General features: G+C 42.9%; 1 protein-coding gene across 7 annotated transcripts in view; it reads left to right on the forward strand.

Moving 5' to 3' along the window:
* Nucleotides 1-25,459, forward strand: part of GRM3 (glutamate metabotropic receptor 3) — a 149,121-nt gene that overhangs the window by 1,462 nt on the left and 122,200 nt on the right. The window lies entirely within an intron of this gene.

The following is a 25,459-nucleotide window of genomic DNA, read 5'->3' on the forward strand; positions in this document are numbered from 1 at the left end:
GTATCTGTGCATACAAATGTATATTTTAACAACTCTCTGAAGGTGGGTGCTTTTTATGCATATACGTGTACATAAATATGTATGAGTGCAGAAGCAAGAAATAATATACATATTTATGTGTCTGTACGGGTTTTCCAAGTTATCCTAAAGCTTCAGTTATTAAAATCCCCAAATTTCAGTAATCTTAGCATTTTGATTAAAAACAAGCAAAACACAAAAATAGAGTATTCGGACTAACAATGCTTTGGTCTGAGTTAAGGATAAAGCTGCTAGTTTTAACTTTTCTCAGCTTTTTCACAGTTTATGTCACGTGCTGAAGATGATGTAAAACATATTCTAAAAGGTTGATTCATTTTAAAAAATCTTCCTTGGAAGGTTGTGAAACAAAATTGCTTAAGACGCAGACTAGCAAATATTTAAGCTTGTGTAAATGCATGTCTCAGGTTGGTTAAATCTGCATGAAAACAATTTGAAAGGTGTATTTTTCACCTGATTAAATACTTATTTTAGAACAATGACAATACATTTCTGGATACATTTCCCTTACAATGCTTCCAAGCTGTTAAGAGTTAGTCTACTAACTACATATTTTTATACATGCAATGATTAGAAAACATAATTTACTCTAAAGAGGGTTGCAATTGCAAAAATAGCAGTTAAGGCATTTTTTCCAAATTGAGGACAATTTTATATAGTGCCTTTTATCCTCAACGATAGATTAATGATCAATGTGAATCCTTCTTAATTAATTGATTAATGAGCAGAATAATAGGAATGGTTATGGTCTACTGTGAAATAACACATTCTTCCCCCACCTCTTCCAAAATATACCAATCAGTACTGTCCACCAAACCTCATTGTTTCTATGATTACTCATTTTAGAGGTAAAAGAATGAAAATCAACATTAAGTAAAAAATGCCCACCATTTTCCCCCTGCTGTGTAACTTAAAAATAAGCCAAATCACTATTTTTATCAAGTACATTACACTATAAATCTTGCTCCTGCACTGAGACACTGGTTTTGTTGCTGTTTGGTTTTTTTTGAGTTGTTTTTATTGATGGCCTAGTTATATACTCCTCTGCAAATGATGATTTTTAATGTAAATGTTGCCACCCTTGGTACATGTAGCAGAATGCTATCATTCAAAGAGTGAATCCTTGGCATGGTACGGCGATCAAGTTCCCCTCTGGATCTTGTTTGCATCTTTATGTTTAGATAATATGTGCTAGAGCAAGTTTTGAAAGTAAGCTCGAATCCCAAAGCAAAAGAAACATAGAGATAAGAATACTCAGCAGTGCAATGATCTGCGCTGTTTAAGTGGAATTTAATTTAGAAATGAGTAAAGTAATGGGGTGGGGGAAAGGAAGATACACTGTTACATCTTGGTATTGAAAGGAAGATGTGTACATATGTTTTGTGCAAACAAGATAACCCCAGGGGAAAATCCTATAGAATTTAATAGTGTTGTAGCTAATAGGTTCTGTACAAATCACTGTAAAACCCTATGTAGCTTAATTCTAATCTGATTTGCCCTGGTGTAAATCAGGAGTAATTTGTTTGACATCAATGTCCAGATTCTTAGCTGGTGTAATTGAGTTCAATGGAGCTACACCAATTTACACCAGCTGAGGATCTGGTTTAAGAGTGTGAGTTCAGAATCAAGCCTGTAGACTTTAGTAAAGCAGTAGATCCTGGCTATACATTTGTTGAAGCATCCTATAGGATTCCACTGCAGGAAAGATCATTCTCTATTAAATTCTACAGGATGGTTCAGAAGGGTTATTATTTTTTATTAAATCTCCATTAGAGACCAGAATTTCAATGCTTCAATGCTTTGTCTCTCCTTACATACAGTATAATAATAATTAATCATTTTGTTTACAAAGCACCCACCCACCAAAGCTCTCAAGAAGTTGTACAGCAATGTTATCAATACAGGATAATACAGTATTACTGTTTGTGTGTAAACATATATAATGAGAAGTGCAGAGAGTTGTTCAAACCGTGGTGAAGAAATCCATGTAGTATCGACTGGCTTCTCTTTCTGCGTATTGATGTCAAGTTTACTGATGAAAGAAGAACAGGAGTACTTGTGGAACCTTAGAGACTAACAAATTTATCTGAGCATTTATTTGACGGTTATTTATTTAAGCATTTATTTGATGGTTATCACTAAGTGATCCAGTCCCATTCTTGATCAGAAGCTAGGATCGATTGTCCCTTGCCATATGCAGGGAAATATGGTGGCATATGGTGCTCCTTTTACTTCTTTGCATGGGATGCACATGCCGTCTCCCCATGGCCACTACTCCCCTTCCCATGAAGGGGTGGGGAATGGGCAGGGATTTGGTTCCATCCACCCCAACAATGCATCAAGCTGTGTGGAGGGGAAAGTAATCTGCGACTTCTCTATGCTCGTTTCCCCCTTGGAACAAGTTGGGAGCCAAGAGATTGAGTCTCTTCCCTGCTCTGCTCCTGGGATATTGCAGCTATGTGCTACCCCTTCCGCAGGGCAGATTGCAGAGTGATGCTCTAGCAATCTAAACTGGTGAAAAGGAGTGGGACACAACAACAAGAGGTCCTGTGTAAAACACATCTTTTCATTTAAAATCACCTCTTTATTTGAATAGTAGAACTGCCAGGACAAAAGACAAGATTTTCTCTGACTTTGTAGTATCCAACTCTAGGCTGGGAACAACTTCAGGGCAAGTGTGTGTGAGTTTTTCCATTGCTACAGACAAAAAAAGCAATTGTCTACAAAAGTGTTTCAGTTTCTACCACCTGGGATGCAAGGCTATTGCTGCCTCCTCTGATATGCAGAGAATCCAGTGGGCAATGCCAGTGAAACTGTTGCCGTGTATATTTTACTGCAGGGTTTTTCAGTATTTTTTTTTCAGTATTCCGCGAATATTACAAGGAATATAATACGTAGTTTCAAGTTGTGTGTTAACTCAGTGGTGTCAGATCATCAGGCAATGTAAATCAATGCAGTTCCATTGAAATCAAACAGCACTAAAGTCAATGGAGCTACATGGATTTATACCAGCTGAGGATCTACCCAGTATTCCTTTTATCTTTATATTGGCCCTGTGATGCTAAAATGATATAATTGGAAACACCGTAATGTCATTATGCACAGCTAGAATGGAACCAAATGGAAATGTAGGGTAATAGTCTTCACACTATGTAGCTATAGGGCCATGTTGCCAACTGGTGTAAATCAGCAAAACTCCATGGAAATCAATGGAGTTACACAAATTTGTATCAGCTGAGGAACTACCCCATAACTTGTAGCATAAAATGGTATAAAAACTCAATTGTAAAAGAATAACTAAACAGATCATTCTACACTACAGTCTGCTCTTAGATGCAGACACCAGCCTCATTATGATGATCATTATTGTACCATAAAGGTGCACAGCAATGACCAGTAGCAAGTGTCTACACTGAAGAAAGCCCCAATTTCAATTTACAATTGAAAGCCCCAGTTCAATAAAGTACTTAAGCATGTGCCTAACTTCAAACACCTAAGTAAGCCCATTGACTTCATTGAGACTGCTCATACGCTTAAAGCTTGGCACATGTTTAAGTACCTTGCTGCATGGGGCCTATGGCTCTATCCCTCACCATTTCAGTCAGTGGGAGCTTTGCCACTTATTTTGATGAGTGTAGGCTCCATGAACAAATGGAGATGGTGGAAAAACAAGACAGGATATGCATTAAGTAGGGAACGCACAACAGAGCTTGAACACTTCATGGATAAAGATTTTTTCCAAGGTTCCTTGTAGGGAACTGAGGGACCCTTGAGCCTTCAAATGGGGAGGTTATTTCAGGTACAAATGGGTGGCATGGGAATAGGCACAAAAGTCAGAAATGGCTGAAGAGCAAAATGGGGTGATGAGTGATAAAGTTTGGGAGGAACATGAAGAGCTTCAGGCAGTGGAGAAATGACATGAGGAGAAGAAGGCCAAACTGGGCCTGGAGTAAGTGTAAGAGCAATGTGAAGATTCAAGGATGACTGAAACGTGGTCAGAGCAGTGGGGAAAGAAAGGTAGCTGCATTTTGGGTTGATGGAAGTGGAGAGAGTTAAGAGTGGAGGAGGAGAAGCTGCAGTAATTAAAACATGAGATTGCAATGGCAAGGAAGGCGTGAATTTTGGAGGTGGCGTAGAGGTAGCTGAATTTGGCAAGGAGAGGGGGAGAGATGACATCAAGGATGACATCTTATTCAGTAAAAAGAAAAGGAGTACTAGTGGCACCTTAGAGACTAACCAATTTATTTGAGCATAAGCTTTCGTGAGCTTATTTCAGGGAGTTGATGTTCACCACTCTGAATTTCTAGTGGCAGTGAGTCACAGAAAGGAGATATCAGATAGCCAGGTGGAGATATGAAAATGGGGAAAAAATTGAAAGTTCATGCGTGCCTACACATTTGTACAGAGAAATCAGAGTAAAGCTGGTATGACTAAACCTGTGTGAGCAAATTGCATCACTCAGGAGGAGTGTGGTGGAAGAAAAGGGGAGGGTCCTGGTGTGCCTGGAATCCCAGGGGAGTCAGCTGAGGTCACTCAATCAGGGTGAACTGCAAAGAGTGGGGCAGGCAATCCCCAAAGCTGGTGGATATTCCAATACTTAGATTTACCAAGCCAGCACAAAACAGCTTCTATTATACTCACTGGTTACTCAGAAATCAACAACACAGTCCCCTTAAAGTAACCCAGCCTCAGGCCTCCACCTAGACACCCAAGTCAAATAATGCATCCGATGAAGTGAGCTGTAGCTCACGAAAGCTTATGCTCAAATAAATTGGTTAGTCTCTAAGGTGCCACTAGTCCTCCTTTTCTTTTTCCAAGTCAAATATGATGAGGATTAGTGAAAATCTTATTCATCATATAAAAAAGTTCTGCCAGTCCCAAAGGATTGGACACATTACCCACCAAGTTAATTAATATTTCAGATCTTACCCAAATACATGCTTATGGCCAATTCTTATTAACTAAACTAAAATTTATTTTTTAAAAAAGGGAGAGCGTATAGGTTAAAAGATCAGTATACATACAGACATGAGTCAATCTTGAGATTTCAGAGTAACAGCCGTGTTAGTTTGTATTCGCAAAAAGAAAAGGAGTACTTGTGGCACCTTAGAGACTAACCAATTTATTTGAGCATGAGCTTTCGTGAGCTACAGCTCACTTCATCGGATGCATACCGTGGAAACTGCAGCAGACTTTATATACACACAGAGAATATGAAACAATACCTCCTCCCACCCCACTGTCCTGCTGGTAATAGCTTATCTAAAGTGATCATCAGGTTGGGCCATTTCCAGCACAAATCCAGGTTTTCTCACCCTCCACCCCCCCACACAAATTCACTCTCCTGCTGGTGATAGCCCATCCAAAGTGACAACTCTTTACACAATGTTCATGATAATCAAGTTGGGCCATTTCCTGCACAAATCCAGGTTCTCTCACCCCCTCACCCCCCTCCCAAAAACCACACACACAAACTCACTATCCTGCTGGTAATAGCTCATCCAAAGTGACCACTCTCCCCACAATGTGCATGATAATCAAGGTGGGCCATTTCCAGCACAAATCCAGGTTTTCTCACACACACCCCACCCCCATACACACACAAACTCACTCTCCTGCTGGTAATAGCTCATCCAAACTGACCACTCTCCAAGTTTAAATCCAAGTTAAACCAGAACATCTGGGGGGGGGGGGGGGTAGGAAAAAACAAGGGGAAATAGGCTACCTTGCATAATGACTTAGCCACTCCCAGTCTCTATTTAAGCCTAAATTAATAGTATCCAATTTGCAAATGAATTCCAATTCAGCAGTTTCTCGCTGGAGTCTGGATTTGAAGTTTTTTTGTTTTAAGATAGCAACCTTCATGTCTGTGATTGCGTGACCAGAGAGATTGAAGTGTTCTCCGACTGGTTTATGAATGTTATAATTCTTGACATCTGATTTGTGTCCATTTATTCTTTTACGTAGAGACTGTCCAGTTTGACCAATGTACATGGCAGAGGGGCATTGCTGGCACATGATGGCATATATCACATTGGTGAATGTGCAGGTGAACGAGCCTCTGATAGTGTGGCTGATGTTGTTAGGCCCTGTGATGGTGTCCCCTGAATAGATATGTGGGCACAATTGGCAACGGGCTTTGTTGCAAGGATAAGTTCCTGGGTTAGTGGTTCTGTTGTGTGGTATGTGGTTGTTGGTGAGTATTTGCTTCAGGTTGCGGGGCTGTCTGTAGGCAAGGACTGGCCTGTCTCCCAAGATTTGTGAGAGTGTTGGGCATCCTTTAGGATAGGTTGTAGATCCTTAATAATGCGTTGGAGGGGTTTTAGTTGGGGTCTGAAGGTGACGGCTAGTGGCGTTCTGTTATTTTCTTTGTTAGGCCTGTCCTGTAGTAGGTGACTTCTGGGAACTCTTCTGGCTCTATCAATCTGTTTCTTTACTTCTGCAGGTGGGTATTGTAGTTGTAAGAAAGCTTGACAGAGATCTTGTAGGTGTTTGTCTCTGTCTGAGGGGTTGGAGCAAATGCGGTTGTATCGCAGAGCTTGGCTGTAGACGATGGATCGTGTGGTGTGGTCAGGGTGAAAGCTGGAGACATGCAGGTAGGAATAGCGGTCAGTAGGTTTCCGGTATAGGGTGGTGTTTATGTGACCATTGTTTATTAGCACTGTAGTGTCCAGGAAGTGGATCTCTTGTGTGGACTGGACCAGGCTGAGGTTGGTGGTGGGATGGAAATTGTTGAAATCATGGTGGAATTTCTCAAGGGCTTCTTTTCCATGGGTCCAGATGATGAAGATGTCATCAATATAGCGCAAGTAGAGTAGGGGCTTTAGGGGACGAGAGCTGAGGAAGCGTTGTTCTAAATCAGCCATAAAAATGTTGGCATACTAGAGATGGTGAGCTTTGTAGATGCAGAGTTCTTTCAGAAATAGTTCACAGGTTATAGTCCAATGTTTATATTCAGAGTGGTCCAGTCAGAACTGGGATCTCAATTTTTTGGCTTAAGCTTCTCCTGCGTTGAAGCATAAAGCAGATCTGAGATGACAGGATCAGGACCCAAGAGTCTTTTATACAATTTTCTAACAGCCACTTGACCATACAGTCCTGCGTGAACAGCAGGCTTTTGATGTAATCTTCTGTTTCCCAAACCTCACTGGTAATTAACTACATGGATTAACATAAAATAATTTGTCCATTAAGCCATTTATCACAAACTTTAAAGAGACATATAGACAATGATATTATTTCACCCACGATTCATCTAAATGTTCCCTTTTGATCATTAAATCAATAGCTATAGTGACAGACAAGAACTGTCTGTTTACATGGCTAACACTTAACAAGCTATAATTAACACATACAATTAATATCACCTTCAATTCTCTAACAATACAGGCTTGCATTTCAAAGTTCTAGCCTACTTAGCTTGGAATGGCCTTAATTACCATTTACATAGTGTTCTAAAATCTCTCTAATGGTTGACTCTGGTCATTTATTCTGCAGAATGCAATTATATAACAGTGGTAGCAACAATGGTTTGCACGGTCATACTTTAATTAGATATGTCACACTTGGATGGAGTCCAGAAAAAATAAATGAGAAGAGAAGTAGGAATGTGATAGAGACCCTTAAGGAGACAATGAAGAAGTGTTTCAGAGTAACAGCCGTGTTAGTCTGTATTCTCAAAAGGAAAAGGAGTACTTGTGGCACCTTAGAGACTAACCAATTTATTTGAGCATAAGCTTTCGTGAGCTACAGCTCACTTCATCGGATGCATACTGTGGAAAATACAGAAGATGTTTTTATACACACAAACCATGAAAAAGTGGGTGTTTATCACTCTCCTTACAATGTGTATGATAATCAAGGTGGGCCATTTCCAGCACAAATCCAGGGTTTAACAAGAACGTCTGGTGGGGGGGGAGAGAGGAGGAAAAAACAAGGGGAAATAGGTTACCTTGCATAATGAAGAAGTGGTCAGAGATGTCAGAAAAGAATCAAGCAAACACAAGTATTGGGGGAGGTGAGACAATGATCTGCAATGTCAAAGGCATCTGATAGATCAAGGAGATGAAGCACATAGGCGTGGCCTTTAGAAAAGTGTTGGTGGAGTGAAGACAATGAGAGCCAGATTGCAGGGCCTCAAAGGAAGACACCTTGAGGAAAGGGATTAATGGGAGGAAAAACTGATCCCCTGTTTAGAGCATCTGTTCAAGCAGTTCAGAAGCAGAGCTGAGGAGGCAGATAGGATAGCAGTTAGACGGGCAGGTGGATTTTTCAGGATAAGAGAAACCAGAGCTTTTTGCCTGAGATGGTCGGTTCCTGAAGAGAGGGCAGAGAGAGAGAAAGAACGATAGAGGGAGCAAGTGAATGAAGGCATTTGGAGGCCAAGGAATAAAGGAGGAAATAGATGGGGGGAAGGACTAAAGACTGAAAGGAAGGAAAGGAGAGAGAGGGAGGGACTGGAGAGAGAGAGAGAGAGGAGAAAGGGAAAGAGAAGGAGCAGAGATCCCACTGCATGGGATCATAGGGATTGGAAGGGACCTTCTGGGCCCATTGAATCCAGTCCCCTACTATATCAGCCCCTGAAGCACCCCATGTGGAACAGAGAGGGAGGAGGAAGGGGCTTGGGTAGAGGGCCTGAGGAGGGAGGCAAAGGGAATCAGAGACCTGTGACTCACTGAAGGAGAAGTGTAAATGCCTTGCCAGAGAAATAACTACCCTGAGGGAAGAAAGAGCAACTGAAAAATAGGAAATGTTAGTAAGTGGGTGCATCATTAGTTGACAAGTGTAGTAGGGGCTTTATAATGTCCTGTTTTTCCATGGGCCTCTCCAATTGGGAGCAATTTCACACTCAAATCAGGGACCATTTTGTTACCTGCCATGTTTCATTTACATCTGAAACTTAGGTCAGGCCAGCTCCATCACACAGGGGTGTGAAAGCCCAGTGCAGACAGTGCTAGGTCAACAAAAGAATTGTTCTGTCCACCTAGCTACTGCCTCTTGGGGAGGTGGATTTACTTCAGCAATGGAAGAACACTTTCCGTTGCTGTAGTAAGTGTCTACACTACAGTGCTACAGCAGTGCAACTGCAGTGCTGCAGCTCTGCTTCTGTAGCATTTCTAGTGTAGACGCTGAATGTCCAGACTGCTGATCTGCCGACCTTCATCCTGTGCAGTTCTGAAAACTATCAACTTCTGTGCATTTGTGATGGCCTGTCCCCAAAGGCATATGATATTAGGCAAAGCCAAAAGTGACTCTGCCGTCTCTCTGCCATCTGAAAGGTATGGTTCTGCAGACAATTTACTGAGTCTAAGTTTCATCTGTGCTGACTCTTCAAGTGTTGCATAAAAGCCTGCTTAGATGTGTTGCCAATGGAGTGCTGACAGTCTGCACTGTGTGAGTTTTATGCACCTTTCAGCTGAATCAAAGATCCAGATGTAGCATTCAGGGACATCACTGATCTGTGGCAACCACTGGAGGACTTTGTGCTTGTAAACCAACAAGAGAATTGCACCTATCCATAGAGTATGGAAAGGGACAGATTTTCAAAAGAAGTCAGCCTCCACCAGCCCCCATTTATGCCTCTAAATAAATGGCCAGGTTCCACTCAAGTGGCTAAATGAAACAGCCAGATTTTCAACTGCTGGGGTTTGCGTAGTTTTAAAATCTGGTCCTAAACAGTTTCACATCAGTGACAAACGAAAGAAGGAGAATATTCTCCATTTTATTTATTCATTACAAAGCGCGATGTGCAGCAGAGCACGATACAATGGAAATTGCTTATGAAACATACTATATTTTGCAATACAATATGCTATACAATACTGTATATTCTAGTCATGATTAGGGATCTATTAAAGCTAAAGGAGCATTTGCCACTGACTTCACTGGGTGTTGGTTAGTCCCCAGGGTAATGGATTTGTGGTTGCATATATTTGTGTATGTGTCTCAATGAGTGCACAAGCTTTTATTTCTGCATTCTTTGGCTGCAAATGTTTGGATCTTGTAATTTCTGCCCGGGATTATTAATTTATTAGTGGTAATTGTAATCACAATGGGGTATATATTGCTCAATAAAGAAATTATGATGGCAGCCAGAATAGAGCATATTAAATAACATAGAGGAGAAACCCATATATAGCCATAGGAACTCGTTAAAGACACAATGCTGTTTAGTATAGTGTGGGCATCCTGCAGTCAAAACCACACACAGACATCTGTGAAAAATCAAGGCACAACATTTGGGACCATTTCCCCTGCCCTTATAAGATTGGCTGAAATTTTTCTTCCACGGGCTTCATTTTTCATATAAATAGATAGATACCCTATACTAAGACACACAGGGGCCAGTCCTGCAACCCTTACTCTTACAAAGGGGCTATGTTAGTCCTATTAACTGGGATTACTCTCATGAGTAAGCATTGTAGAATTGAGTCCCTGTCTAAAACTATAAAAACTATTATCATTATTTTACTTCTAATAAAAAATTGACCCTGCCAAACAAAAGATAATTTTTGGAGGAAGTGAATGAGCATCTTTGCTGAGGATATATATTAACCTGAGTTTTAGCTCAATGGAAATTAAATTGTCCAGGTATTGAGCTGAATTCTCAGCTAGTTTAAATTGGCATAGCTCTGTTGATGTCAATGGAGCTACATCAATTTATACCAGCTGAGGGTCTAGCCCATAAAGTCCTGTATTTTTAATGGATTCTTCACTAAAATTGGGCTCAGTCCAACATCCTGTACAGTCAATGGGAACTCTGCCATCCACTTCAGTAGGCAACGGATCAGGCTTCTATCTGTGGTCCAAAAAGAGTCTTTCTAGACCTTAGCATACACAACAAATCAAGGTCTTGGCTTTAGCTGCTAGCAATGACGTTTTATCACTACTCTAGATCTCTGTCTTGTAAAAAAAAAAAAATCACATTCAGTCTAGTAATCTGACCACAAAGTCATAGATCAGCATTTAGTACAAGAGGACTTCATACATTGTTAATTTATACACCACATTCTTTGCACACAGAGAAAAGAGCATCTGTGTTTCCCGGAAAGTTTTGACATCAAAGAGCTACAGTGAACTTTCATATGACTAGAATATTTACAAAACGTGCTATAAAAATTACTACTCCAGAGTTATTTCTAAGTATTATAAGTCAGTAGAATTAAACTATGCTTGTTAAATACAGTACATGGACAATGTCCATGTTTGTGATGCATTCTTCTTGGCTTTTTCAGTTGGACTTGCTCACTTTCTCACTAGTTGGCAACACTCGAACTTATGACAGGGCCTCCATTGTAAATTGAACTGGACAGATATTGCATTTCCATTATTTATTTATGGGCCTGATCCGGTGTGTTGCTGAGTGCTGTCACCTCCTGATGAAGTCAATGTGAGGTAAGGGCACTCGGCACCACACAGGATCTCAGCATTTTGTTAAATCAGGCCCTTGTTACTCTACCTACTCCCAAAAGCTGAGGAAGGGGAGAGTTCTAAAAGGAATGAAAGCTCAACATTAATGTCAACATCAGCCAGTTCTTCTGAGCCATCTTGTTAGCAATCACATTTCTGATAAAGGAAAATTTAAAGCTACTCAACTTCCCTTGATATTAAAGGAGACATTTACCTTCTCTTTTGTAGCCAACAAATATGTTCAATCTTAGGATCTTCAGTGTAGAACAAACACAATTACAGTACATGCAACCATTGTCCTTTTTCCTTCCATTTGTTATACCAATAAAATAAAAACCAGCAGGATCTTATTAAAGGGAAAAAGGCAAAATACCACATTTATTGTGAATACAGAAAGAATCATAGTAAGCAGTTAGTTATAGCTATAACATTCCATTCAATCTCATATTTATACACACACACACACACACACAGGTTCTGCAAGGTTGTTATCATAGTTACCAGCCTTAGAGTTGCTCATGCCAAGCCACTGGCCAGGTGGCCTGGACATGAGGAGGGAGCAGGGCCTTGTCAGATGCTCATCTGATGCTCCTGGAAGTTGGTTTGCAGAATCAGACCCCTCAAAGTTCTCACTTTCTAGAGTCCATTTTTATAGGAATTTCTTCCTATGCCAGTCTATGGGAATTGCTTCATCATGCTGTTGCTGAATCAATCAGCAGATGGCACATTCCTGATGGCTCCGTGCTGCTAGATGTTATCTTGTTCTTTGGTTCTCCCATTCTTGAGGCTGTTGGGTGGATTTCAGTCTGCCCTCCGGGGGTCCTCTGGTTATTTCCACTTGACGCCTTCTTCAGCCGATGGACACTGGATTCTTAGGCTGGCACCTCCCTGATCATTCAGTTATTATCCACACCAAGCATCCATCCACATATATCCTCTATCTCTATTTTAATCACAATTGTTAACAAAGCAAGATGAATACAACAAAAGGGCAGGGAGTCTCTGGGTGCTGTTTCTATTGTTACAAAGTATTGCTTTGAGTCTGGCTCTGTGTGAGTAGTTGTTGTAACAAAGAATTGCTTTGAGAACAGACTCTGTCTTAGAATGTACTAACACAATTAGCAGCTTGCAAGTTTCACACATAGAGGGAGAGAAACAGTACCAAAAACCAAGAGACCTCTTAATTAGTAATACCCTGGAATTTAAACTATGGGGAATCAAACTCATTTATGATTTTAATACAGAACTTCTTTAATATGATCCAACACATTTGCCTGTCTATTATGCTCTTAATAAGGCTATGTTTACACGTGGATAATCCTGAGATCGATTTATTAAAATGAGTTTATGAGTTAAAAGGGAAGAAGATCGAATGGGATAGTTCAGGGAATACAAATCAGATGAGATGACTTTTGGAGAATAGTAATTTTGCTTCCTGAAACTGACTTGAAGAGAACTGCACAGCTTAAAGCAACCTATTCTTCTTTCATGCGGAAGTGATCTCGAATTAATTGTACAGTTTAGCTGAACTTGGTTTTCCTTAATATCCTTGGAGAAAAGCTCTGAGAGACTGGGAATTTTAACTTGTTTGTAATGTAAACTCAATATATTGGAGGCACTTTTTAACACTACAGAAGCTGGCAGGAGGGGGAAAAGCCTTGATTCTCTAAGCAAACAAAGAGGAAAAACAGGTGACAAGAATCACCCTCACTGAAAGGCGGATAATGAAAATGTGGGAAAAGGTCTTTATTTTACCAATTGTCTTTCCAAGGCCGCTTAAAATGATATTTACAATGTCAGCCTCTTTCTTATTATTAGACCTCGTCAAAAATGGGGGAAGCGGGAGGGAAATTGCCCATTTGTATTGTATTTAGTTATTTATTTTGCTTTTTTCAACATTTTCAAAATTTCTCAATTATTATAATACATTTCATTTCATTTCAATTTAGCCAAGATTTCTCCCAGAAGCAGGTCTCTGGGGCATTCTGCAGGTGTTGTGGGCTGTTTTCGTACCCTGAGGGCCAGGTTCTGATACCCTTATCCTGATACTACTCAGTATAAGTAAGGGTATCTGAATGTGGCCCAGGTGCGGGAGGGTGGAGCCAAGGCTCTGCCCATTCCCCACCCCTTCCAGCTGATGACTCCCTGCCCACCTGCTCCAAGGAAGGACTAGGCAGGCTGGTAGCCCTACTTACTCCTATGCCTTAATCAAAGGCGTAAGGAATAGTGGATGCCCTCTCTCCCTTTGACTCCCCTGCAAAGGCATGCAGCCCGAGCGAGAATCTAGCCCTGAATGAGGATGCTTTTTGATTTGGCTTCTCCAGATGAAATGTTGCATGCAGCACCTTATACCTAATGAACCATGCTGCCCACAACGATCCACAAACATTTGTGATTTTTAAAACAAAGGTGATTTCTCTCAAGTTGGCGCCCCAGGAGAATTCCAGCAAATGAGTTTACTTGCCGGAATGTCCCTGAAACAGGGACATGTTCATCTAGTCAGGGAACTGGCTCTGAATTGCAGCCCTTTGGGGTGACTGTGTGTTAAGAAGAAAATGTGTGTTTACTTGAGAACTGAATGTGCGTTTGTTCCCTGAGCTGCACCCTGTGATTTTAAAACTGATGTGCTGAATCAGCCTGGTCACTGGGCTGTGGGAGGCGTCCCACCTTTTCTCTGCAGCCCCAGCAGCCGCTCTGGAGTGAGCGGGACGTGCTGTTCCTTCCCTGTTGCAACTGCTCAGCAGCTCCCCCTCTGGCTGCCCACTGCATCACAGCAAAGGGAGGAGAATTCTTCCATTTGACAGCATCCTTTCCAGGCTGCTGGAACCCCAGGGAAAGCAGCAGAGGAGCTCAAACAGCTCTGCCTGAGCTTAACAGTGTGCCCAACAAGGGAATGCTCCTTCCCCACCCATACACACAGCAGAGGGGGAAAAGGGGAGTAGATGAGACCTAACAACTAGTTACGGCTCCCTGATTTTCTGCCCCAGAGCAGGTTAGAACATCTTGTGGGCTGCTCTCACTTGTGCCAGCTCCCGATGGTCCCCAACAGACTATTCACCAGGTCAGCAGCATGCACCAGCCACTCCTTTCCTTGACCTTGACTCGCCTCTGTGCACGTCCACATGCCCCCTGCACCAGGTGCTTTGTGGAAGGAAGCATAGGAGCCAGATAGATTGGCACTACTCCTGCTGTGATGTGTGGTTGGTTTCTGCTCCCTTTGCAGCACACAAGTGGCACAAATGGAGTGGCGAAGGCCAGAGAACCTACCCCAAGGTATTGATTGTGGTCCCTTGGCCTTTGTGAAATAATATATTTGGCCCCAGGCTGGAACAGTTGGACTCCACTGGTCTAAGCGGTATATGGTGCAATGAAGGAGCAGTAAAACAGAGGGAGGCAAGACTGTGGACACAGTAACACAGCAAAGGTGTGTGTGCAGCTGGGTATGCCCCACATCTTCAACAAGCTGTGCCACAGGCCATAGATCAAAGACATGCTCCCTGGGAGCCCCCTAACTTCCAACATAACGGTATTGAATCAGCTGCGGTGGAGCAGAGGGAACTCATTCTCTCAGGGCCTCTGCACTGTGGGTCCCCAACAGGACCTCTTCATGGAGGTGAGGGCGCAGTGACCATGCAGGGAGGCCTTTGCAGTCCTGCATATCGAGATGTGTGCTCCATGCCAGCTCCAGTTATGCCAATGTGAAGGGGAGCATTGGAGTCAGGCTGAGAACAGGGACGCTGGTCCAGTGGCCAGGTACTGCAGCATTTGGGCCGTGGAGGGGCACAAGCTGTTACTCCAGTCTCCAAACTGGAGTAGTGACTGTTGTAAAGTGGTCATCAAGGGGTTAACTGGGTTACTCAGAGTATTATGGGTTGAAGCTGTGCTCCCTGACTTCTGGTTTAGTTAGAACAGTAGGAATTTTCTCCCCTGCCCTGTTGTGATATAGTTAAATAAAGCAGCAAGTTCCCACCCTGCTATCCTTTGAGTAGACTGATCGTCGTTGCACTGAGCAGTCCCTTTACAAAAGTGAGCACGGAAGGCTCTGTACAGGAATCCCAAGTGAGAGTGTCCCCCTGCAAATCCCTTCACAGTTCATCCGCATTAAGCCCAGCTACTGGGGCTTTTGGCAGGATTCAAGAATCTCACCCGCAGCAAAATTCTGTTTCAAGCAGAACTTAGATTGTTACCTCCCATTGTTTATTGTTAATCCTGCTATTAATAAACAAGCCCTTTTTGATTAGCATAGAACACTTCCAACGCAGGACTGGGAAAGAGAGAGCGTTCTGCAGGCACTGGAGGAGTTCTCACCGGTCTTTTCCCAAACCTCCTCTGTGCCTAGTGCACAGCTTGTACATCTCTAGCTTCAAGGAAATGAAACATGCAAGTGGTAGAAACTCCACTAGAGCCTCCCGAGCAGTTCACAGATCACCCATAACATTGAAAAAAGCACCCCCTGGCCTCCAAGCTAATCGACAAGATGTTTTAATTTATCTCAGCAAATTAAAACACAGTCAGTCAAACTATTACATTAACTGCCAGACCTCCTTCTTCCGTTGAACTCTCATTGTTCAGGTGAGCAACTGCTTTGCAGGCATAAATAGCATGGTGCTGTACCACAAAATAAGCTGCCACTAGCCACCAGGTCTACCTGAGGGGAGGGGCAAGAGAGCCCTTTAGCCTCATTGCTTCCATGTAGGTGTAGTGTGCCTGTTTGCACTCCTAGACCACAAAGATAGAGCATGTCAATGAAACCCATGGGGTTGTCTGGGTTGAGACACGACCACTGCTGTGTGCTGATAGAGGGCTACACTGAGGCTAAGAGCAGCAATGAGAATGCTCCTGTCGTGTCTCTGAAGGCATCACGCTTCCTACTGCCCTCTGCCTGAAAAACATCCCCACCTGCCTCCACTTGGACCATATACCTTCTCACCCCCGCACCATCCTGGTTCTGCTACTGGCTTCACTGAGCCCTGAATAAGCACCTTCTTTGGTTCCTGGCCATTGCTAGGGCTGCAGAGATCAGCTCTAGCAAGAGAAAACAAAACAAATGATTGACAATGGGTTTTCTTAGATTGGCTGGAATTTGGAAAATAGGTATCTGGCATCAGAGCTCTCAGTGGAACTGAGGAGCCTAGTCCCATTCTTGGTTTCACAGTCAGGTACAGCTCTCCTGGACTTCAATGACAAATGCATGCATACCCCCAAGCTCAGAATTTCCCCCACACTACATTTTCCCTGACTGTGGAGCTGCCCTAAGTATTATCAGGTAGACTCATACTATTCTATTCAGGGGAGATGGAAGCTTTCTAAAAGTGGGGGGGCCACCGACACCCGAACCATAGCCCTGCCCTCCACACCACCCCTTCTCCCCATGGCCCCGCCTACCCACATCTCCCCTTCATCCGAGGCCCTGCCCTCGCACCGCCCCTCCCCTGAGGTCCCGTTCCCATGCCGCCTCTTCCCCACAAGACCCCACACCCTGCCTCCTTCCCCCCCCCGCCCCCATTGCTCACCCTTACAGCCAGTAAAAAATGATGGGGCCATGGCCTCCTGGTCCCCTGCGTTCCTGAACCCCGATTCTATTTTGTATCTAATCTAATATCTCTATCAAGGATTTTATACTGTAGCATCTGAGTGCTTGACAGATAGAGAGAAACTACCTGCTTTCCCTCCACATATCTGACTTCCCTCCTGCTGTAAGGACTTTGGGTGATGCTTTGGGTTATTTTTCCCTCTTACTTTTGACTGGGGTGCTTGTGGTGAAAGGGGTGGGTTTTGCATTTCACTCTGAAGTGAAGTTAAGAGTCAGGGTCTCTCCCTGGAGCACACTGCAGATTTGCAGGCAGCCCGTCCCAGAGAAAGCTTCTGCGCTCATGAGCAAAAGTGGTCAAGAATGTCTTTTTTTCCCTGGGAAAAAAATCAATTCAAATTTTAAAAAGATTTTGGTTTTGTCTAATTTGTTCTTTAGAAGTGTTCAGGTTATTGTCAAATAAAGGAAAATTTTGAACAAAACCCTGGAAAATGGTTGGGGTTTGATTTTTTTACATAAGCACAAAAATGTGGAAACTGAACATTTCCCACAATAGTTTCCATTTCGATTAAAAGCTATTTTCCACTGAAAACCATTTTGAACAATACTTGCCCTGGAGGGTGCCAATTCCATTCCTCCAACAGCAGGGTGCTGACATGGGAGGTGACCACCACACATGGCCCTTCAAGGAATTTGGGCCATTCTTATAGAGGTCTTTGAAGATGAGCACGAAAACCTTGAATTCATCCTGGAACTCAACGGGGAACCAATGACGAGAGTGAAGCAATGGGGTGGTATATTCTTGGGAGTTAGTTGCTGGCCTCTACGAAATGAACCATCTGTAGGTGTTTAAGCTCAGCTGCTTCAGTCCTATTTCCAGAGCACTGCAACAGTGAAGCTGTTCTGAAGTGTCACTAACATTCGAAAACCCAGCCAGGAGTTGCTCTAACATTATTTGTTTGTATTAATTCACATTTTTAATGCCGATATCTCACCAAACACTGTAACATAACATGGACTCAAGGCTCAAATCCTGCAGTCCTTACTCAGGCCTACTGATGATGATGGCATAAGGACTTCAAGATCTGACCTATATTCTCTGCCCTGCTCTGTGCCCTGGACAAAATAGTAACACGAGAGTTGTTTTATATATGATGAAAATTAATACACACTCCATGTGCATTGATTTTAGATAGCTCTTCCACGGTCATGTTAAATTAATGTAGGTTTATTTGCAATACGTTTTTTGTGTCTCCTTCTATGAAAAAGGAGCTGATCCTGTAACCCTTGCTCATGTGAATAGTTCTAAAATGGATTGTTATTGTTTATTATACATTGCTTGTGCTAGGCTATGTGCTTTACAGACATGTAGAGAATAAGGCCCCTAATTACGGAGCTTACAAGATAACACCTGACATTGCACGCACTTGTTACCAACATAGGTTTCACTGTGAGCCAGTCTAAATACCTGCCTAGGGGAGTAATGGGGACATGAAGATTTCCTCTATGCCTTGCTCAGCCTACTCCCATCATGGGTCACAGTATGGGGGGAGAGCAGAGATCACCAAGCTGCTACTCCCCCTCCCATGCAGGTTACCAAAGAGTGCGCAGGCAGGTACAAAGAATGGGTAGGGCCAAGGCTCCAGCTCGAACACACACGAGCCAGTACAGGTGAGATGTTGCAGAGGGAGAAGTTAGCTAAGCCAGGTAAAGGGCTGATGCAGTATTACTTCCCCCGGAAGAAGCAGGGACTGAATTGTGACTCTTCATCCAGTCCCTGCTCTGGTCTTGGTGCAGTGCAGTTACATACTACCCCTTCCTCAGTGCACATGTCAAGGTGCTAATCAAGCCCATAGTGTTTAAGACCTCTCCCATTGGCTTCAACAGGGTTGCTCGTGGTAGCAAGGAATTCACACAGCAGTAAGTGTTTTCAGGATCAGGCATTGTATGGACACAATGCCAGGCTAACAATTTAACAATCAGAAAGAGCAAAAGGGAGAGAGATGGTAAAGGTTACTCTCTCCATATTAAGCTATGTGCTGTGTTTTCATTGGTTTCAGGACTCATGGGTAGGCTTTACATTATCTAAGGCTCTCAAGTAATGCAAATATTAAAAATATATGTATTAGGAACAAATGCAATATATCTATTGACGTCATCAATGCAGAATGACAGTAACTCTAATGCCTTCTACACTGCAGTGATTATTATGAAACTAGTAGGTATTTTGTATTATTAACTCAAGCCGTCAGCTGTAATAAATACTTATAAAACCTGATGGCTAGAACATAAGCTGCAGGAATATATGAAAGGCATGTGCAATATGTTTTCTGTCATGCACCAATTGCTAATGCTGTTACCCACTAATTATCTGGTCCAAAATATATTGTAACTGAAATCTGAAATTACTGAGAAATTTCAGTTGTTAGAAATAAGGGCCTAATGTTAATATTAATTACTGGAGCAGGTTGGAGTATATTTTAATAAAAGTGTGAGATGATATTGAAATTCAAATAACTCCTTAGAGGTTTTAAGGCTCATATAATATCCAAAGGAATTCAGGATGAGAAGACTTTAGAAATTAATAACTTTTTTTAAAAAATCGAAATAAAAAAATCATGTATCTTGTTCCAAAAGGCCATTGTGTTTTGTTGTCAGTTTGTGAAAATATATTATTCATATGTGTGATAGAAAAGATGCTTAGGGTAAATCACACGCTGTCTTTTCTGCCATGGAACTTTTCTTCCATTCACAAACCACTGTATCTTTCATTACTTGAGAATATAGAACGATTCATCTTCGCCCTCTCAGAACAACTCACCCCCTCAGGTGAACAGTAGAAATGTGTTGATTTGTGATGTAGCAAAGTAGTTCAGGAATGGAACCTGACCTAAATACAAGATTCAATGGGGCAGACCCTCAGTTGGTTTAAATTACCAACAACTACACCAGTTTACTCCAGCAGAGGATCTCCCCAGATGGGTCAGATCCACGGTACTGTCAATCACTGAGTTAGGCTCACGTGAATGAGAGAAGAATCAAACCTAACATTTCCAGTTTTTAGAACCTCTTTGCGTCCCAAATAAAAACCAGTGGTAAAGAGGAGACATATTTTGCCATCTCCATGTATTGCAACATGGTATTATTGTGAGCCATGTTTAAAATCACTCACGGTACAAACACTGCTCTCCCTTGTTCCCCCCTGGCCTCCAGCTAAGAGCCTGGTAAGCCACCGGTGTAAAATTGTTGGGTACAGTGGTGAACTGTCAAGTGTGGGGTACTGCAGGGTGCCATTCTGACACCCCTGCCCTCTGTATGTGGGGCTGTTAGTAATGAGTCATGGGGTTCAGTTTCTTCAATCTGCTGATCACACCTAATTGTAGGTGTACATCTTATCTGACTCCAACACTGTGGGTCAACATCTTTTAGCCAGTGTCTAATAGAGATAGGGGCATGGATGAGAGTGAGCTGGCTGTATCTCAGCCCAGAGAAGACTGAGGTGATGGTGGCGACTTGGGGAAAGCAGCTAGAGGAGATGAGGTATGTAATAACAGTCCCTCAGAGGTGCTGGAACTAGGGGTGCTGGGGGTACTGCCACATCCCCTGGTGTGAAGCGGTTTCCATCATATCCAGGGTTTACAGTTTGGTTCAATGACTCTCAGCACCCCCACTATACAAACTGTTCCAGCACGCCTGCCTCTGACTGAAGGAGTACATCCACTATTAGTTACTACTAGTGTTCACCCCCTATCTGCTATTTGATATTCATATTACAGCAGTGCCCTAGTCAGCTTGTTAACATCTGTGTCTGGCTATGAGGTTGCAACCCTACCTGGCAGGTATGGCCCTTGCCACTGTTATCTCTGCTGTTGTTACCTCAACATTAGACTACTGCAAAGCACTATACAGGGGGCCACACCTTAAAACCATTTGGACACTGAAGCTGGTGCATAGCATTGCACTGGCAACGTACGACGCCAGCGGCTCAGGATCTACTTGCGCTGCCCAGTGGTCTTCGGGTGGAGATTAAGGTGTTGGTTATAACCTTTAAATCCCTAACTGGCCTAGGACTGGCCTACCTGAGGGACCATCTCTCTCCCTGTGCCAGACTGCCATAGCTGTGGTCAGCCGGGGCACCACTTGTATCAGAGAGGAAGCAGTTGCTGCTATGAGAGAGCTGTAGGACACTGAAACTTGCTTCCCCCTTGATCTGAAATAGCTCACACTTAGTGACATGAAAGATATCAATATGATAGGCCTTTGGAGAGGATTGTAGGTGTGCTTGCAGAACAATGAAGGGGTGAAAGGAGCTTTTTTTGTAGGTAGATAGCGGGCCAAGTTTCTGGCTAGTGGATTGTTTATTGCTGCTGGAGATATGTTGTAATATTACTTGAGTGGTAGGATGCCTAGAGCCTTGCAGAGATGTCTGTTTTTTAGTATATAATTGGGGATAAATAAATAATATGAGAAGGGTGTGATGGTCAGTGACTCCCATGTTATAGGGACATTTTGAATTACAGACTTTGACACAGGAGACATAGGGCTAGGGAATTTGTGGATAAGATAAACTTCTAGTGCAACTATGGTAGTTTGTTACCAGGAATGTGACACTTTTAGTGTAATCACAGATGCACTGCTCTATATTTCTTCTGTAGCACCCTCTGGGCACAACTCCAGCAGTGGTTGAGGCCATTGTATCTTCCCTCCTAAGTGACTCTGCAGCACACCTGAGGACCAACGTGCCCTGCCTACTTTGTGTTCCTTGGGCTGATCACAAATCTGAGTCCTTACTGGTTTTTTTAGATGATACTGGATTCTTGGTGCATGGTGCCTCGCCCTAGTGGCAGGGTGAGTAATGCCCATTAGAACAATAACAGTTCTTATTCTCTTATCAGAGTCCTAATGTTTGGAGGAAGAAATAGCATTTATTTGAAGGGAGGACAGAGTGGAAATAAAAGAAGAGGTTGTTGATGGAGAGAAGGGGTAGAAGAAAAGTCCTGGGCAACAAGGGGGACATATATATCAGTCTGGCTCTCAGACAGTCATAGCCTCTCAGTTGAACTAATCAGTCATGGTCAGCATCCCCAGAAGAAAAATGGATAGAGCCTCAAGGTCTACCCTAATGGCTTAGCACTAATTTCGCCTTGTGTTGGACTCTTTAGTGCTGTCTAGAGAATAGAAATTTGCAGTTAATAATAAAATAAAGGGATGAACCAGGCCAGGCCATCTCCTATGTACATAGGGAAGTTAACACCTTCTCCTTTTCCCCCTCCAATACCCTCTGCTAGGATATGGCCTTCTCTCGCAGAGCTGCTCTGGGGATCAGCTAGTTGGGGATGAAGCCTCATCTTGAAGTTTGGCACACCAAGTCAGCAGGTCTTCTTTTCCTGGGAGTCAGCTAGGGTTTGCTTCTTTCCTACCTGTTCCAGAGCTGTATCTCCTCCTGGTGCTTAACCAGCTCCCATCTTCCTTAATCTTCCCATCTTCTGAACATGGTTTGACTGGCAATATTTGAAAATATTTGGGGTAGGCAAGTGTAAGCTTTTCTTTGCTTGTGTTCTCTCTCCTGGCTGTCAGTCATGCTCCTGACCCAGTAGTGCCCCTTCTTCTGCAGTTAGTCTCCTTTCTGTCACAGCTCAGACACACAGGTCAATGCAGTCCTTTGGGACCTAGCAACTCTTTTTTCTCTTTGGACCCTCCTGGTGGGCTCCCTGCTCAGGTTTGACTTTCTGTTTCCCAGTTGTTCCCAGTTTGTTTACTTCCAGTTTCCCAGTTGGTCCTTCTGTGAGTGCTGGTCCCCTGAAGATCTTAAACTTAACTTCATATTACCTTCAGAATACCCCTGAAGTTACAAGGCTGGATTCTCCTCCCAGGTCAGCCAAGTTCCATGGGAGTAAGACCGGCAGCCTGAGTGAAAGGAGAATCAGGCCTGCCAAGTACAGCATGTTCTGGATCTGTGCCTGGCACATAGTCAGTTCTCTCCCCAGCTGCCTTCATAGTCGACATTGTGTGACGTGCTGAGAACCTTGTGCCCTTAGCTTCTGTAGGTCATGTGCGACTCTAGTCCAAGAAGCCTAACAAGTGTGTGGAAAATCCTTTTTGGAGAGTGATTGTACAGGCCCACTGATCGTATAATATGCTAATTATTTTGACCGTTAAGTTTGAGCACCTTATAGTTTTGGATCCCTACAAACTACTCGCTGTCAGCCAGATAACTATATTTTATCTCAGACACCTGACCAGAATATCTCAGTCAGATTGTACTTTGTAGGGAGGGCCCATTGCCCTCAGATTCCAATTTGAAATCCAGTCTACTGATTTATAAGTAATTTTTCTGCCTGGTGGTTACCACTAGCAATAAAGGCTGGCAAGTATGTCAAGGGTCCCTCTTGAAGAATAACAAAACTGGCTTGAGACCCCACCTGGAATCCTGGGGAAAATCAATAAATCCTCTGCTGATTGCCCTTATCAGGAATGCCCTCTGTATCTATACACAAAACAAGGGAATCTTTATAAGGGGAAAGGGGGACATAGAAGCTGGGGAAGCTCAACAATAATACAACATTAAAATAAGGATTAAACCCCTCAGTAAATCTGCAGTAGTCCAGTCAGCTTTCGCCACACCAAACTCTGTGCATTCTCAACCAACAAGAGTTCTCTGGCCACTTCACTTCACCCACTACAAACCCCACTCATGGTTCAGGTCAGTGAAAACTAGTGGTCCAGGTGTCTAAGGGTGATGATCTCTGCACATCTGGCTCTGGCCCAGTTGAAGCTAGTCACCTAGTCCCATCTTGAGGTGCCTCTACCTGACCCAACTTTGTGATTCAGCTCAATCTAAGTGCTAGGTGAGGGGGAACTCACTGAAGCCAATTCAGGTCATTACCATTCACTGATCTCTGCCAAGGAGTCTTTTCTGCACTACAGGATCCTCAGCAGGGGAAAGCAAAGAGCACCTAGGAGCCTGGGGCAAAGTCCTTGCTACGTGGAAATGAACTTCTCACTATAAAGAGAGAGCACCCCTCCCCTTCCCTCTCAGAGTTCGAACTTCATTCCTCTTGTGACTATAAGCTTACTAAGAATCATAGCAATGTAGGGCTGGAAGGGACTAGAGGTCATCTAGTCCAGTCCTCTGCACTGAGGCAGGACCAAGTAGACCTAGACTATCCCAGGCAGGTGCTTGCCTAACCTGTTCTTAAAATACTCCAGTGATGGGGATTCCACAACCTCCCATGGAAGCCCATTCTAGAGCTTAACTACCCTTATTGTTAGAAATTTTTTCCGAATATATAATCTAAAACCCCCTTACCACAGATTAAGCCCATTACTTCTTGCCCTACTTTCAGTGGACATTGAAAACTATTTATCCCTGTCCTCTTTATAACAGCTCTTAACATATTTGAAAACTGTTATCAGGTCCCCTTTCAGTCTTCTTTTCTCAAGACTAAATATGACCAGTTTTTTAACCTGTTCTCATTCATCAGATTTTTCCAACATGTCCATCATTTTTGTTGCTCTCCTCTGGCCTCTCTCCAACTTGTCCATGTCATTCTTAAAGCATGGCACCCAGAATTGAACACAGTACTCCAGCTGAGGCCTCATCAGTACTGAATAGAGTGGGACAATTATCTCCTGTGTCTTACATACGACACTTCTGTTAATACACCCCAGAATGATATTAGCCTTTTTCCTATGCCTTATGACATTAACTCAAAGGATACACGCACAAAAGGATTCTTGGCAACAGATTATCAGTTAAGTATTTCTTTATTACACTATAATATCAAGAATTAAGATTACACTATTCTTTAGATAACATGCATCTATATTTTAAAATTATTTCAAGGATGCTTTCTCTTTTTTCAGTGGGTCTGTGCTGATGTTTCCTGGGTTTTATTAATAGTGTGGTGAATCTTTTCTCTCCCTTTTAATTACATTTAGGTTTCAGTTCAGAACTGACCTGACTGACAGATCCTCTGTTTAACTCTCAGGTTCCCTTTTCTCACCATGTTTAGTTCCCACCTCCTTCCAGTGACTTCTACAAAATCCAGCATGGCTGCATGAACACAAAGCATTCAGTGGCCATTGGGTACCTTGTGTTAATCTCTCTGTTAACACAAGAGATCCACACAAGCACATGCACTGATAATGACAGGTTTCAGAGTAGCAGCCGTGTTAGTCTGTATTCGCAAAAAGAAAAGGAGTACTTGTGGCACCTTAGAGACTAACCAATTTATTTGAGCATAAGCTTTCGTGAGCTACAGCTCACTTTTTGTGAGCTGTAGCTCACGAAAGCTTATGCTCAAATAAATTGGTTAGTCTCTAAGGTGCCACATGCACTGATAATGTGATTAAACATTACATGCTAGATCCATAAAGGGATTTAGGCACCCAACCAGGAGTCAATTTACCATGAAACAAACTGTGCGGTGGCACTGGGCCCCCCAAAACAGTGGGGCCCCCAAAGTGCAGGACAAATATCTG

The sequence above is a fragment of the Caretta caretta genome, chromosome 1 (assembly GCF_965140235.1).
Source record: "Caretta caretta isolate rCarCar2 chromosome 1, rCarCar1.hap1, whole genome shotgun sequence".
Taxonomy (NCBI): domain Eukaryota; kingdom Metazoa; phylum Chordata; order Testudines; family Cheloniidae; genus Caretta; species Caretta caretta.